The 17719-nt window shown below is 37.8% G+C and overlaps 1 non-coding gene across 1 annotated transcript; it reads left to right on the forward strand.

The window, feature by feature from the left end:
• Positions 1-17032: 17032 nt before the first annotated feature.
• Positions 17033-17140, forward strand: LOC131169998 (small nucleolar RNA R71). Its single transcript, XR_009140942.1, has one exon. It is a non-coding gene; the product is annotated as a small nucleolar RNA R71 (small nucleolar RNA).
• The last annotated feature ends 579 nt before the right edge of the window (positions 17141-17719 follow it).

Raw genomic sequence — 17719 nt, forward strand, 5'->3', positions numbered from 1 at the left:
AGAAACAAAGAATTACAGGAAAAGACGAAACAGAATCCTATACTCCGCATGTGACTCCTAGTAGACTCTTCCCAACACTTAGATGATTTTTCCCTATGAATCTGGAGCCTAAGCTCTGATACCACATTTGTCACGACCCAACCTATGGGCCGGACCGGCACTAGGACCTGGGCCAGCCTAAAGCCCCTGAGGCCCATAGTAAGCCTAACTGTTCATTAACCCAACTCTAAGGCCCATTTGGGCCCAATTTCAAGAAACCAAACGGACAGAGTCCGGCCATAAAATGGACTTTCCAACGGGGAGTTTTCGACTCACCCGACCTGTAAACATAATAAATACTCAATTGGGGAGCTCAGCTCACCCTCCACATACTCATATCCTCATAAAAATAAATGGGAGCTCAGCTCCCTCATCCAATCCATCAAACATACATATCATTATATGTTTACAGGTCCAACATGATAATAATATTACAGACCATAATCAAATAAATACTTCTAACACATGCGGAAATTCTAGGAGTAAATAAAATTACACAAATATTGATAAACAACCTGCGAAGGAGAAAAGCAGGTTAACCAAAAATAAAATCCTCCTGTAGCTTTGAAAAAATATTGAGCAGAGTGAGCGTTCGACTCGAGAGTAAAATATCAATTTTAACCATAATCTCTATAACTATCTAAAACTAATGCACCCTGTAGAGTGAAATGCAACATCAACATCATTTTCACATCATAACATCAAAAAGGTAATTTGGAGCACTCACGCACCCTGTAGCATCAATCATAACATATGGGAGCTGATCCCCTATACAGCTCTCTTAAATCCAACCTGGTGCCAGCGAAGAACTCAAGCCGGACTTTCGCTTAATAAACCAAATCGAGGGTCCCAGCGAAGAACTCAAGCCGTGACTACCCCTCGAAGGATCGGGTCCCAGCGAAGAACTCAAGCCGTGACTACCCGTCCTATCCATAGTCCACACCACATCACACGCACGCCAACGCACGCACACTGCTCCAAATTACCACAACAACATCATGGCACTTTAATAGTTATCAATGCATCATAAATCGTGCCTAGAGTTTAACTACATAAATATATGCATATAAGTGATGCATGGGCATGCTGAACATATAATAATATCGAAATTACAATTAAAATTAATATTTTACTCACAGTACACCGATGACTATTGTGGCTGCTGGAAGCAGAAAATAGCTGACCTCGATCACCTAATAATTAAATTATAAATTTATTAGTACTAAGTTAAGATAAAACTCTAAAGAGGCAATAGACAGCCTAATTCATGCCGAAAATCCAGTGAGTCTCCCTATACACAGGACCTACCCAACCTGCAAAAATGCTCAAATAACACTTCTAAATTCTCAATTCCCACAATCACATCTCATCAATATCACATGGCCCCTCCTGGGCCCTCCAAATCAGACAATACTCAAAATCTTAAAAATTACGTTTTAGTCCCTATAATTGATATTTTTCAAAAATCCACTCAAACAAGCTCTAAAAATTCTAAAATTTTGCCCCGCGGTCCTTAATAATATTATAAGGCTATTGCAAAATGAATTGTAATTTTCTAGTCACCCATGAATATTTTATTCAAGAATTTTACTCAATTCCATAAGTTTCCAATAGCTAACATATTATTAATTCAACCCAATTTAATATTCACATATTTAAACCTCCATCCTCAAGCTTCAACCAATCATATAAAATTTAAACATCTTAATTTCAAACAATCTTATATGCCTATATGCTAAAAATTTAACTAAAATCCATCCATATTTCTCAAAAATATTCTACGATCACCCAAAAATTCAACTAACACCATAGAATATCTCCAAATAATTTTACTTTCATCATATATTTTTCTTAGAATTTTTCTCCAATTTTTCCTGTTTAAGAAACACTGTATTTATGCTCCACAGACAGAGAAATAATAAAAATTGTCTTACCCGAAGTTTATCTGTGTCTCAAAAATTCCAAAAATTTATGAGGAAGCCTCTGGAAGTTGAACCATCTCCATAGCTCAGGAGACCACGCCATGCCGCGCCACGGTGGCGGCCGCCGATCACCGGCGACATTTGCCGGATCTGATCAGACCACCATGTTCCTCTCCTCTTCCTCAGTCAATATGTGGTCTCGGATCGTCGATCCAACGGTCGGATCGTCGTAGATCTGACGAAAAAGCTTGAAAAACCCGAAACTTCTCTCCTCCATATCTCACTCATCCGACCTCCATTTGCTTCAAAATTGGTGTCAAAAGAAAGCTCTCGGAACAAGCTTTCCAACGCCACCGGAATCGCCTCGATCGGACGTCGGACGGCCGGAATCGCGCGGAAAGTCGGCGCCCGCTGTCGCCGTTTTCTCTCTCCTCTCCCTCTCTTGCCGCCGTTTCTGGTGGTCCTGGTGGTCGTCGGAGGGTCGCAGGCCGGTGGGGAGCTGCTTGGGACGTCACCGGCCGGTCACCGGAAAAAGAAAGAAGAAGAAGGGAGGGAAGGAGAGGGAGAGAAGAGAAATGGGGGGGGGGGGGTTTCCTCCCGTTTTTCTTTTGAAAATTTTTTTTTTTTTTTTTTTTTTATAAAAAGGCTGCTGTGACAGTGGGAAACCCACTGTCACACGCCAATCCCATTCTTCAAAATTTTTTTTTTTTTTTAATTTTCTGGGTTGTTACAATACCCCACCATGATTTCTACCACAAGCTTCACATTGGCGAGGAGGGTAGGAAATTCTAGTTGTTCGACGACTGGACCTTGATGGTCTCTACCTTGATGATCTACCTCTGTTATATCCCTGAGCTTCGAGCTCCTCAAATTCTTTTTTCTTCCCCAAATTACTGCTCGAGCTCTTACCCAGAGGTTTCTCCCTCTTCTCTATTTCACACTACCCTTGTGGGGGTTGGGTTTGTGCTTGAGCTGACAGAGTATCAGCCATTTGTTAAAAGAAAGTGGCCATTTGTTTGGCCGTTTGTGTAGTAATTTGTACCGGTAAAACTGGTACAGTTAGGCCTTCGACATTCTGAGGAGCTGGGGCCTCAACTTGTACTTTTGCTATCACAGACAGTTCTATTGTCTCATTTTTCTCTTCCATATCTTTTCACAGGATTTTCTATTTCCTATACAACCAGCACAAGGAGATTTCCTCTTTTTAGTGCATATTTATAATGTAATGTACTGTATGTATCAAACAATGACATTGAGCAGTTGTACTATAAAGAAAGAATATTCAAATTACAAGTCAAAATAGAATTTAAAAACTTGCTCTAATACCACTAAAACATGTCACACCCAACCACTCCGTAAGGCATAACATGATCCCATAGTATATCTAATGAATTACCAACTTTGTCTACTGATAATCCATTAAATACACTACAAGGGATTTTAAAACTTTTCTTACTTCTTTTTACAGTGGTGAGCACTTTTGATAGGTGTTAAAAATTTTCTTCTACTGAAGTGAAACCAAATAACACATTTGAAGTATTAATAATTTCTGTAAAAATTTTGGCAGAGTGCCGTCTGTATTTTGAAAAAAATAGTTCTTCAAAAACCTGTAAAAAGCACTTCAAATATATAATTCCTCAATCCCAAACTCCAATAATTTGTTCAACATAATAAATTTCTCAACAAAATCAACTCAGTTCAACAATTAATTTTCTAGTGTTTCCAAAAGCTGAGATAAGATAAATTTATCACAATACTTTTACAAGCCAAAATAATTTACAATTTTAGTTTACAAATGCTCAAGACAAAGCACAATATATACATACAGTGCACATACATTACAGCAAAAACTACACAATATGGTATACTCGATATACCCGACGAAATCTCAAAATGTGGTACAAGCAGCCTACTCTACTGCTCTGTCCATCTGTCTACCTGCGACAGCAATGAAAAAGCTATCGCTGAGTAAAATTTACTTAGTGGTGCACAATAACAATTTAAAATGTCGTATGTAAAACTTTTATTGACAATTTACAATCTAAACAATTCACAATTTTTCAAAGCTCATATAACTCAAATTTGATCAAACAATTGAATAACACAGTGTTGCCAATCAATAATACAACTTAGGTCATGACACAAATTTTTCGAATATGCCGTGTGTACACCACGACAAGGCACACTCACCCCAATAATTGAAATCAATGAGGGAGGTAGCTAGCTAGATAATGAGTACTCATCCACACTCACCTCAGACTGGCCAGTCAAAGAGGGAGGAACATAATCACACTCACTCCATAAATAGAGGAGGAACATAGTAATATTGTCATGCCAAGTGTGAATCAAAACAATTCTAAATCACAATATTTAAATATTTCATACAAACCACAAATCATATTTTATCTCAAAATTTTCATTTTCAAAGTAGGCAATACAATAATTTCCAATTAAGATTCCCAAAGCCAAAACAATCAAAAATTATTCATAACTCATTTCTCTAAATAAATTTTCTGGTAAAAGCAGTGAATATAAAAAGTATTGTGCACAAACCTGGTTTGAGTCACCTCTAGGCCTTGACTCAGTGTTCCTTATGCTTCTCAATATCCTTTTTAACTGAAACACACAATTTAAAGTGTTTCAGTACCCAATGAATTTGTTTCTAATAATAAAATCCAATATTTAAATTTTCTTGGTACTATTCTGTTCAATTCATTTCATTAGTCAACCTATAATGTTGACCCTTGATGCGCTCTAAGTGAGTCAATTCTAATGTTACCAATATGTCACATTGATGCGTCCCAACCGCAAGTGCACGGGTCGTACAAGTAGTATAGAAAAATATCGATCCCACGAGGAGTTGTGTTAATGATTGAATTTTCGATATAAAAGTTGACTAAATCGAAGTATTTATGAAATTAAAATAATGAATTAATGGGTAATGGAGTATGCAATCTAAATGTGCAAAATTAACATTCTATTCAACAATGTATTAATTAAACTAAAATTGCATGAAATTGAAATAAGCAAGTTCAAATATGGCAATATTCAAAATGGCAAATGATTAAATTCGATTAGAAATTAACAATGGTAAAAAGGTGATTCCGGAGTTCGGGATTTCATATTCGAGCTATTTTGGGATTTTAAATTGGTTGTCCAATCCTATGAAAGTTATGGGTTTTAAGGAGATTAATTCTTAAATCCTTTGAATTCCCTTTCGAGTGAGACAAAGAGTGCCTTAATCAAACTAATCCTACTTTCGTGGAGTTAGAATTAATTAAGACCCTTTAAGTTCTTTAATTAATCTGTGAATCCTCTTAATCCTTAGCCTATTTCTAGGTCTAAGTTAATTAAGTCCAATTTCTTGATTATCTATCACAAGGCCTTCTCCTTTCGGTGCTTCAACCATGGATTAAGAACACTACTCAATGGGATCCTACACTAAGCATGTCATTAAGCATACAAGAAATGAATAAAACTCATTAAGACCACAAAATATGGATTACCCAATCAAAATCCACAAAATATCTCAAATATTACAACCCTTACTCCAGAATCAAAAGTAAACTACTCACTATCCATAATGCTTACAAGATATATTGAGTTTAAATGGAAATAGAGCTTTAATCAAAGCTAAGAAATAAGAAATTAAACACTAGAAGTATAGAAAAATATATGGGAAGAAAGAAATCTACAAATCTTGGTTGAAAATGGTGTGGAAGGTGAAAGTGACTCCTCAAATTCTGCCTCTCTTCTCCTTTCCTTTTCTGCTCCTTGTCTCTCCCTTCTAAAATGGGAAAATGGGACTATTTATAGCATTTTTCTGACATGGAGCCCTAAAATGGTATGTTCTAGGAGGAATTAATTGAGGGAATCTTCTGCCAGCTCATTAATGAACTCTTTATGGGACTGCATAAGTGGACTGCATAAGTTATGCAGTCCCTTATGCTGATTAACTGTTTACGAGTCACTTATGCGAAACTGCATGACTTGGTGCATAGGTTATGCACAATTCCGTGAAGGTGCATAAGGGAGGCGAGAATGTGCATAAGCTATGCAGTCTCCTTATGCACATTTCGGCTGGTTCTGAAGCAGTGATCTTTCTCCTTATGCAGATCTACATAGCTTATGCGGCAAGTTATGCACAATTTGGTCAATGCATATTTCAGCTTGAAAACTTGTTTTTGACATCTTTGGCTGTAGAAGACACTCCTCAATGGCAAAATTCTCTTCAGTCCTTCAAAAACACCATTTTTCCTACAAAACAAAGTAAAAATTACAAATTAATCCAAAATCGACAATTATGAAAAACTAACTAATTTACTAATGCAATTAGCTAAAGATAACTAATAATAGAGTAAAATGGCTATAAAATTAGACCTAAATGACTATGCAAAATGTATGCATCAAATACCCCCAAACTCAAGCTTTTGCTTGTCCTCAAGCAAACTTTAAAATGTGGTGCAAAGTTTTTAGGGGTGCCTTATCCAAAGAGTTATGAAAATTACCAATTGAAGTAACTTAACACACCTTCAGCCATACCAGCAATCCATATACCCATCCTTCAAAATGCAAAGAATTTAATGCTTATCCAAGTTTTCACCGCTTAGCCATCAAGTCAATTATCATTCAAAATCTCCAAACCAACCAATCAAAAGAGAGGGTCATGCTCAAAAGGAATTCTAGAACAATTAATAGTCAAAGTGTCTCTATATGGAATGATGGAATTGAATGAATAGATGAATAGTTTTCCAATCCCATAGGCAAATTCCCTACTCCTATCTCCACTAATGTAGCAAGTACTATCAAGAGATCAAAGGTCTTTTTAGGGATGTAATGGGGCCATGGGATTCAAAAAGAGGCTAAGAAGAAAAATGGGTAAAAAGTATTCAAAGCATGAGAATATGTTGCAATTTTGAAACATAAGGTACACTTTATTATATCTTTTTCTCTTTTCTTTATATATATATATATATAGGAGAGAGAAATACATAATGAGGATTGTCAAGTGCTAGCATATTTTACAAGACACATAAAATGGAGGGACATTTTGATACTTTAGACTTGTATTTTGCATTTTCTTTTGATGATTGTCCCTAAAGATGCCACCCCCAAACTCATTTCTTTTAATACTTTGGGTGGATTTCTTTCATTTTGAATGACAATGGTGAAAAGCACATATACTAGCACTTTTACAAGGTGACAAGTATTTCTTCTCCCTTTTATTGTATTTTTTTTTTTATGTACCTAATATTATGAATAATTATTCTCATGAAAAGGGTTGGAGTGTTTGGTTCATTGGCTAGGTAGTAATAAGGATTTCAAGAAAAATTAGGGATAAAAAGGTTCAAAGGGGTTTGTAAGGGTAAATTTTAATTGGGAAAAAGGGCCAAAGGTTTAAAATGAGAAGGTTTTAAATCAAAGAATGCCTAATCATCTCTCTCTTCAAGTACAAGCTGGTATTTCGCCTTGGAAGGTTTAGAAAATTTGTTCTAGGATTGGTGAGACATCATTTGACTATCTTATATCCAATAACTCCCTCTAAACACTTCCTTCTCCAAATGACTAGTTGGGTGGCTTTTTGGCTAAGAAGATATAGGCAAGGGATAGACACTTCAAAACCTTGCACCTTTTAGGAAACTTTCAATCCACAAACCCAACTAAAGGGTGAGTCAAATCATTCTCATAGGCACATTTTCAATACTCAAGGGATTTGGCAAAAGATTTTAATGCATGATGCATGATTCCTAAAATGAGTAATGCATTAACTAAATGGAGGGAGTCTATTTGTATGCAATGTGTACAATTTCTAAGTGATGTATAATGTGTGTGTAAATGTGTTATGTATATGTATGTGTGGAAATATATGTAAAATATTTACAATATATGTAAATGAAATGGGATGAGATGTTCCTATACTCAAAATGTGAAAAATGAAGCAAAAATAAAGCAAAAATCAAAATGTGCACCCCCAAACTCAAAATTGGACATTGTCCTCAATGTCTCATGCAATGTGTTATCAAAAGTCAAAGGAAATGGTAATTACCAGGAATTGTAAAGATTAAGAGCAAAAAGAAAGAGTTACCTGGTATGTAGCAGATGAGAATTCAAGATAAAGGGATGCATAAGAAACTGCACAGGTTGTGCAGAGTTAAGAGCTGTCCAGAGCATGTGCATAGGTAAGGTGCATAAGCCATGCGGTGCTGCATAAGAGGCAGAAAGGGTTGCACAGGCTATGCAAAACAGTTGCATAAGGGCAATACAACCTGTGCAGTGCTGCATAAGTAGCAGAAAGGGTTGCACAGGCTATGCAAAAGTTCTGCATGAGGAAATTCATAGCTGTGCAGTGTATACAAAAGCTGCTGCATGGGAATTGGCAAGGGGAAATGTACAACCAGCAGTAAAAGTATTGAAATATATACAGAGTATGGGCAAATATGTACAAAAGGGCAATAAGTGCAATGAAAATCAAAGAAGACTAATGTAATAGCTATCTAATAAAACTTCAAGAAAAACAGAATTTAAAACAAACTAATTCAGAATAAACAAACATAATCCAAAACAAACTATAAATGTTTGAACATATTTACAAAGAAAAGGTCCTACAAGATTGAACAAAAGTAAAACAGAAGCTAATCTATGTCTATTGTTTTGCCTTTGTCCAAGGATGTTGCTAAGAAATTTGGTGGCTGCTGTTTGTCGAAATGATGGTCTTTGGAGGAGGTGATGGAGGTGGGGTGGCATGCCCAAAAGATCATGAGTTGCTTCACCTTCTCCTTCAGTTCTTTCTGTTTATCCCTGGTTTCCATGACAAGGTCAAATAGTTGATCATGACGATCCTTGAGTGTATCAAGACCAGTGTCAAGCTTCCTATCCACAAAGAATATATCATCACTAAGCCTTTCAAGATAGGTGAATAAGGCTTTAGTGTTGAATCTGAGGAAGTCTTGTGGATGAGGAAGGTTCATTTGTAGGAGGTATGGTTTGAGCAGTGTTGGAATGTCTGAGCGGTGAGGGTGGGGTAGGTGTAGTAGGGTCTTTGTGGGGTGATGTGAAAGGTTGGGTTTACGGTTGTGCAATAGGCTCGGTTCTGCTGCGGGGTGGGCAGTATCAAAACATGACAAATTGAACCTGTTTTGGTTAAGTGTGCAGTATCAAAATATGAAGTGTCCTCAAGTGCTGGTATTGAGTGCTCTGCAGGATTAAAACCAAAATGCTTAGCTATGACAGTGATGAGCCCACCCAAAACAATGTCACCTATGGATTTGGTGGCAATATGCAGCACATGTTCACAAAAGAAATAACCAGGAGATACCTTAACTTTGTGAAATGCACACCATAACATAAATAGTTGATTTTCCCACAAAGAACTAGTCCCTCGCCCAATATGGTGCTAGCCATCACCTATGAATAAACCTAAGTGCGGTCAAGTATTTGGGATGTTTTGATCTTCCCAGAAAGTTTGAGGTTGGTTTGTGATGATTCTCCAAAATTGGGCAGCATTCCAAATGCCCTTGTTGGCTACCTCTACTCCAGTATGTGGTACTCTAAATAACCCATCAATTGCAAAACCACAAATGCTATGAAATTGGTCTAATGACAGTTCTCTATTTTGCCCCAAGCATCTAAATTTCATAATTGGCTTATGGTCTACATCATGCAAGTTGAGGGTAGCAGAGAATGAAGAAATAAATTCCAAAACTAAAATTGGATAAACTATCTCCTGCTTATGCACAAATTCTGTCCAACCCATACCATCAAGATATGCAACGACATTGTCAAATAAACCTAGAGATTGTAAAGCATCAGCAGATATATACCTAGTGGGTTGTACCTTCCTATCCTTGAGTCGCTTAAAAGCTGCTTTTTGAATCGTATCAGGGAGAGGCCAGGGTAGCTTTGATACAAGTGAGGCTGCCGAAGTTGTCTTTTTGGTGGAAGAGGGTGTAGAGGCTGGAGCTTTTGGCTTTTTAGGTGGCGGCTCCGACAATGGGGTGGGTGGGTCTTTGCGTTTGGACAGAGGAGGGGCAGAGGACATGGGTCGCACAGATTTGGACCGGATTTTGCGTTTGTATGTGGTTGGGGGAGGTGGTGGGGGTGTCGCTTGTGGAGGAGAATTGGGATTTGGGGGTGTCGCTTGTGGAGGAGAATTGGGATTAGGGGGTATCGATGACAATGGAGAGACTTCGAGAGGAGAAGGTGGACGAGAATGGGGAGGGGACTCCATTGCCGATGGAGAAGATGGAAGAGATAAGGGGGAAATGAAAATGTAGGGGGAAATTTAGGGTTTACGTGATGAAAGTGCTAGTGGAGAAGACGGGAGAGAGACGGTGAGAATGCCGGAAGGAATGGAGGTTGAAGGACGGTCGTGGGGTGAAGAGTCGGGAAGTGGAGGTAGGGATTTTTGTTTGCCGAAAATGAATTTGAATCGGGTTTGTAAGAGACTGCATAAGGGGAAAATGATTTATGCATAACCTGTGCACTCTTTTCTACATGTTTCAGAATGATTTAAACTTCAGAGAAATGGCTTATGCACAAGTGCATAGGTCATGCACTGTCCTTATGCATGTTTCGGCAGGTATTGAAATCTTGGGTTGGTGGTCATGCAGTTGTGCATAAGTCATGCACCTTCCTTATGCAAGTTTCGGTGACCCTTGAAATTTTGAGGAGCGAAGTCATGCGGGAGTGCATAAGTTATGCACTCCCCTTATGCATCTCTCGGCAGAAGTGGTTTTTCAGAAAATCGGGTCATGCAGAAGTGCATAGGTTATGCACTCTGCTCATGCACTGTTCGGCAATTTTTGGAATTTTGGTTGGTGGTCATGCAGATGTGCATAAGCTATGCACTCTGCTTATGCACTCTTCGGTGGGTTTTGAAATTCAGAATCTTTGGTTATGCAGAAGTGCATAAGCTATGCACATTGCTTATGCAGGTCTCGGCAACTTTTGGAATTTTCTGATTTCTGGTCATGCAGAAGTGCATAGGTCATGCACTCTGCTTATGCACCCCTCGGCAAATTTGGATTTTTTTTTTGAGTTTGTGGTTATGCGGAAGTGCATAAGTCATGCACCTTCCTTATGCACCCCTCGGCAAGTTTGGTTTTTCTGGGTTTCTGGTCATGCAGAAGTGCATAAGCTATGCACTCTGCTTATGCACTCTTCGGAAGAATTGGAAATTCAGAGTTTTTGGTTATGCAGAAGTGCATAAGCTATGCACTCTGCTTATGCAAACTTCGGCAGAGAGAGAAAATGAAGAATTTGAGGTTATGCAAATGTGCATAGGTCATGCACTCTGCTTATGCAAGTTTTTGGAGATGTGAAATTTGACAAAATTAGGCTATGCAGAGTTGCATAAGCTATGCACTCTCCTTATGCACTTGCAATAAAGGTGAAAAATGGCAAGAATTGTGGTTATGCAGGATTGCATAAGCTATGCAATTGCTTATGCACAATTCAACAAGATTAAGTTTGCAATGGAACATGAATTGCAAGTGTGAAAAATACCCTAGAATGAAGAAATATAATTCCATGAAGCATAAACCATGAGAATTTTCACCAAAACACATCAATATATACAAAGTTCATCAAAAATGCATCACACAAGCATGTAAAAATGGATCCTACATAAAAGACCTTTGAGAACTATGCCATTTTGACTCAAATTCTGCAAATCAACATTTAGCACATAAAACTCCATAAAATCTGCATAAAGTTGCATCTAACCACAAATGAGAAATGAACTCTCCAAGTTTTGCCAAGAAGATGCAATATTGTCCACCTTGAATTCCACAACCCAAGTAATCTCAAAACTACAAAAATGACCAACTTACCACCATATTAGCATTAAAAGCACATATACTTAAAAGTCACACAACCAACCTCACCAAAAACACAAGCCATCTGCTGCAAACACCCTCTTTGCTGCAGAATTTTTTTTCTTCCTCTCTGCATAAACCAGATTGCAGCTCCTGCACAGGTTATGCAGCAAAAAACAATCAGTTCTTGGGAAAATTTGAAGGATAAAATTTTCAAGTTAAGAATCACTTCCCCATCAGTTTACCAGCCTTTCTTCATTGAATTACATCTACAAGGGACAAGATTTAACAATGTCAAAAATTGAATTTGGGGAGATTTAAGATAAAACAAAATCAATGAAAATGAAAGTAAATTAGCAAAAGCAAAATAAAAGGACTTGGGATGCCTCCCAAGAGGCCTAATTTATAGTCCTTAGCTGGACTCTTCATGAATTTCACTGAAAAGAGGTGAGGGATTGGAGAGCTTATAACAGCTTGCTCCCTTTATTGGGTCTCCAGTTATGTAATGTTTCAATCTATGCCCATTGACCTTAAAATTCCTAGATTTTTCACTCCAAATTTCAATTGCTCCATAAGGGAAAACCTTAGAAATTCTATATGGACCAGTCCACCTTGACTTGAGTTTTCCAGGGAACAATTTCAATCTTGAGTTGAACAACAAAACTAAATCACCTTCTTTGAATTCTTTTTTTCTCAGATGCTTATCATGCCAAACTTTAGTTCTTTCTTTGTAAATACGGGCACTTTCATAAGCATCCATCCTCAATTCCTCAAGCTCATTAAGTTGTAACAACCTTTTTTCACCAGCTTGCTTAAGATCAAAATTCAAGGTCTGAATGGCCCAATATGCTCTATGTTCTAGCTCCACAGGTAAATGACAAGACTTACCATACACCAACCTAAAGGGAGTAGTTCCTATAGGGGTTTTGTAGGCAGTCCTATATGCCCATAAAGCATTATCTAGTTTGATAGACCAATCTTTCCGAGAATTGTTCACTGTTTTCTCCAAAATATGCTTGAGCTCTCTGTTAGAAATTTCAACTTGTCCTGAAGTTTGAGGATGGTATGGGGTAGCTATCTTGTGCACTACACCATACTTCCTCATTAAGCTCTCAAATTGCTTATTACAAAAATGGGAACCCCCATCACTAATTATAGCCCTAGGAGCTCCAAATCTGCTCAAGACAAATTTCTTCAAGAATTTCACTACCATTCTAGCATCATTAGTTGGAGTTGCAATAGCTTCCACCCACTTTGACACATAGTCAACCCCAACTAAGATGTATCTATTACCATATGAAGGAGGGAATGGCCCCATAAAATCTATTCCCCAAACATCAAATAATTCCACTTCAAGAATATTATTTAGGGGCATTTGATCTCTTTTTGACAAATTTCCACTCCTTTGACATTTATCACAATCCAACACAAATTTCCTCACATCCTTAAAAAGATTTGGCCAAAAGAAACCAGCTTGCAAAATTTTACTAGCTGTCTTAGAGATTCCAAAATGACCTCCATAATCAGAAGCATGGCAATGATGCATAATACTCTGTACCTCCTCTTCAGGAATACATCTTCTAATTAGACCATCACAACATCTCCTAAAGAGTAAAGGATCATCCCACCTATAAAATTTTACCTCATGCAAAAACTTTTTCTTTTGTTGCCATGTCATACCTAGAGGTAAAACTCCACAAGATAGATAATTCACAAAGTCTGCATACCAAGGTAGTTTAGCATCAAGAGAGAAAAGTTGTTCATCCAAGAAAAACTCATCAATAGGGATTTCATCCAATTCTTCATCATCCAATTTTAGCCTACTAAGGTTATCAGCAACTACATTTTCAGCTCCCTTCTTATCTCTAATCTCCAAATCAAATTCTTGTAACATCAGAATCCACCTAATGAGCCTAGGTTTGGCCTCCTTTTTACGGAGCAAATACCTGATGGCTGCATGATCTGAAAATATAACTACCTTTGAGTCAATAATGTAAGGTCTGAACTTTTCCAATGCAAAGACAATTGCCAAAAATTCCTTTTCAGTTGTTGCATAATTTGTTTGAGCCTCATCCAGTGTTCTACTAGCATAATAAATAGCATAAGCCTTTTTGTCCTTTCTTTGACCAAGAACAGCCCCAATTGCATAGTTGCTAGCATCACACATAATTTCAAAAGGTAGGCTCCAATCAGGTGGTTGCATGATTGGTGCAGTGATAAGAGCTTGCTTCAACCTGCAAAAGGCATCCAAACACTCTTGGTCAAATACAAATGGTGTATCATTACTTAACAAATTAGACAAAGGTTTAGCTATTTTAGAAAAATCCTTGATAAAGCGTCTGTAGAACCCGGCGTGTCCTAGGAAACTTCGAATTCCCTTGACATTGGTAGGAGGAGCCATCTTCTCTATCACTTCAACTTTGGCTTTATCAACCTCTATTCCTCTGTTAGACACCAAATGTCCAAGCACTATCCCTTCCTGAACCATGAAATGACACTTTTCCCAGTTTAACACAAGGTCAGTATCTGCACATCGCTGCAAAACTCTAGAAAGGTTAGCCAAGCATATATCAAATGAAGATCCATAAACAGAAAAATCTTCCATAAAAACCTCCATTATGTCTTCAATGAAATCTGAGAAGATTGCCATCATGCACCTTTGAAAAGTGGCTGGTGCATTACATAACCCAAATGGCATCCTTCTATAAGCAAAGGTTCCATATGGACAAGTAAAAGTGGTTTTCTCTTGATCATTTGGATGGATAGGGATTTGAAAAAAACCTGAATATCCATCTAAATAGCAAAAGTAAGAATGCCTAGCTAGTCTTTCCAACATCTGATCAATGAAGGGAAGTGGAAAATGATCTTTTCTAGTGGCAACATTTAATTTTCTGTAATCTATGCACATTCGCCAACTAGTCACCGTTCTAGTGGGAATTAATTCATTATTTTTAATTTTTGACCACTGTCATTCCACCCTTTTTTGGAACAACATGTACTGGGCTCACCCAAGTATTGTCTAAGATAGGGTAAATGATCCCTGCATCAAGCAACTTCAAAATTTCCTTTTTGACAACTTCTTTCATATTTGGGTTCAACCTCCTCTGATGTTCAATAGATGGCTTACAATTTTCTTCCAAAATGATTCTATGCATGCAAAAGTGTGGGCTTATTCCCTTAATGTCATCTATGGTGTATCCTAAGACTTTCCTAAATTGTCTCAACACTCTTAACAACTTATCAGCCTCTAAGGTACTCAAGTTTGCATTTACAATTACTGGATAAGTGTTATTAGTGCCAAGAAATTCATACCTGAGCTGAGAAGGAAGTTGCTTAAGTTCTACCTTAGGTGCATCTTCTTCCTTGAATGATGGTTGCTTAGATTCGACTTTTTCCTTTTGTGTGAGTTGAAAAACTGGAGCAGAAATGAATGGTGGACTTCCCTCTAAGTGTTGAGCATATGCAGCCACATGAGGGTTGTCATAATCTATGCCTCCTCCATGAACCAGACAATTTTCAAGTGGATCTTCTGGATATTTATTTCTGAAGTGTTCTTCAACCAGCTCATCAATGATATCAACTCTCAAGCAAGTATCAGCTTCAGAATGATGCTTTTTCATAGTGTTATTAATATTGAAAACCAATTGCTCTTCACCAACCCTAAGAGTCAGCTTTTCTCCTTTCACATCAATCAATGCTCCTGCTGTAGCTAGAAAGGGTCTTCCCAAGATAATTGGAATATTAAAATCTTCCTCCATGTCCAAGATGACAAAGTCAACAGGTATGTAGAACTTCCCAACCTTCAGAGGCACATTCTCCAAAATCCCTTCAGGATACTTGATTGATCTGTCAGCTAACTGAAGAGAAATGTGGGTTGGCTTTAGATCTCCCATGTTGAGCTTCTCATAGATGGAAAGGGGCATAAGGCTAACACTAGCCCCTAAATCATATAAGGCTTTTATAGAACAAGACTCTCCAATGTGGCATGGAATTGAAAAACTCCCTGGATCCTTAAGCTTTGGAGGAAGTTTCCTTTGGAGGATAGTACTACATTCTTCTGTCAAAGCTACAGTTTCATCATCTTCAAGTTTCCTCTTTTTTGAGAGAATTTCTTTCAAGAATTTTGCATAAGAGGGCATTTGTGAAAGAGCATCAACAAAAGGCACATTTATGTAAAGTTTCTTCAAAACTTCTAAGAACTTCCCAAATTGCCTATCAAGCTTGGCTTTGTGAAATCTTTGTGGAAAGGGAAGCTGTGGCTTGTAGGGTTCAGGAGGTATATATTTCTCTTCCTTCTCTTCAATTTCCTCTTTACATTTTTCTGCACTCTCTTGTTTTTCACTCCCATCAGTTCCTTTTTCATTTTCTCTCTTCTTACTGTTTTCACTCTTCTCATCATTTATAACTTTTCCACTTCTTAAAGTAATAGCTTGACACTGCTCTCTTGGATTTTCTGGTTGACTTGGAAGCTTTCCAAAAGACTTAGCACTTGAGGAGGATGCTTGTTGTGCAATTTGGTTTTCCAGCATTCTGTTGTGTGTTTACATCTGTTCCAGCCTTGCTTTCACCTCTCTCATCTCCTCATCATGCTTATTTTGGTTAGCAAGTATCTGTTGCAATAAAGCTTCAGTGGTGGAATTTCGTTCTTGCTGTTTTGGTGGGGGGTTCATATTTTTCTGCTGAAAATTAGGCAATGGTTGCCTATTTTGCTGATATGGAACTTGACTTTGCTGTTGTGGTTGAAAATTCTGATTTGGAACTTGACTTTGCTGATTTCCCCATGAAAAGTTGGGATGATTCCTCCAATTTGGATTGTAAGTTTGAGAATAAGGATTCCCAATTTGCTTATTTCCATAATTACCAACATATGCTGCTTGTTCTCCATAATCTACTCCACAGCTGGTTGTTTCCTTTGCATAAGCCACTTGTTGTGAACTTCCAGCTGATGATGATGAACTAACCAACATACTCAAATCTTCCATCTTCTTAGCAAGGACATTTGTAAGTGCATCAAATTTTGCATTAATCATATTGAATGGATCAAGATCATACATTCCAACAGCTTGCCTTTTCTGAGTTGGAGCTGGTCCTCTTGGACTACTCCAAAGATGAGTATTCTTTGCAATTTTCTCCAATAGTTCATAAGCTTCATCTTCATGCTTTATAATAAATTCTCCTCCAGTTTGAGCATCAATAATTCCTCTGATTGCAGGAGTGACATTTGTGTAAAAATTCTGATTTATCATCCATTTCGGAATGGCATGATGTGGGCATAATCTCTCTAATTCCTTCCATCTCATCCATGACTCATAAAGAGTTTCATCTTCTCTTGGTCTGAAAGCTGTCATTTGATTCCTCAACTCTTGAGTTTTTCCAGGTGGAAAATATTGTGCAAGAAATGCATCAGTGAGCTGCTCCCAATTTGTAATGGAGTTGTGAGGTAAAGAATCAAGCCAATCCAATGCTCTATCTTTCAAAGAGAATGGGAATAGCTTCAATCTTGCTGCATCATCAGACACTCCAGGTTGTTTTTGCATGTCGCAAATCATAGCAAACTTCTTCAGGTGTGTGTGTGGATTTTCAGAAGGATGTCCTCCAAATTGAGAATTTTGTGTAACACCCCTAAGTTCGGTAGTGCGTTCTACTGCTCCGGTGACCAGTGCTGTCCGGACAGCTAGGATGCCTAGAACCACACTTCAATGTGAGTGAGGAGACATAAAATAATGAAATACAAGAAAAGAAAATACAAGAAAAATAAAGGAAAAATAATAGCAAAGAAATGTGATCAAGTTAAGCGAGCCGAGAAACCTAGCGATGGGTGACATGCAGGGGAAGTCACGGCGTGGACCGTTGATCTGCCTCGGATCATGGGAACCACGGAAAACATTTTTAAGACTTAAATAGAACCTTATTGAAGAATAAATATCATTAGAAAGATCAAAG

This window comes from Hevea brasiliensis, chromosome 10 (assembly GCF_030052815.1).
Source record: "Hevea brasiliensis isolate MT/VB/25A 57/8 chromosome 10, ASM3005281v1, whole genome shotgun sequence".
NCBI classification, from domain to species: Eukaryota; Viridiplantae; Streptophyta; class Magnoliopsida; order Malpighiales; family Euphorbiaceae; genus Hevea; species Hevea brasiliensis.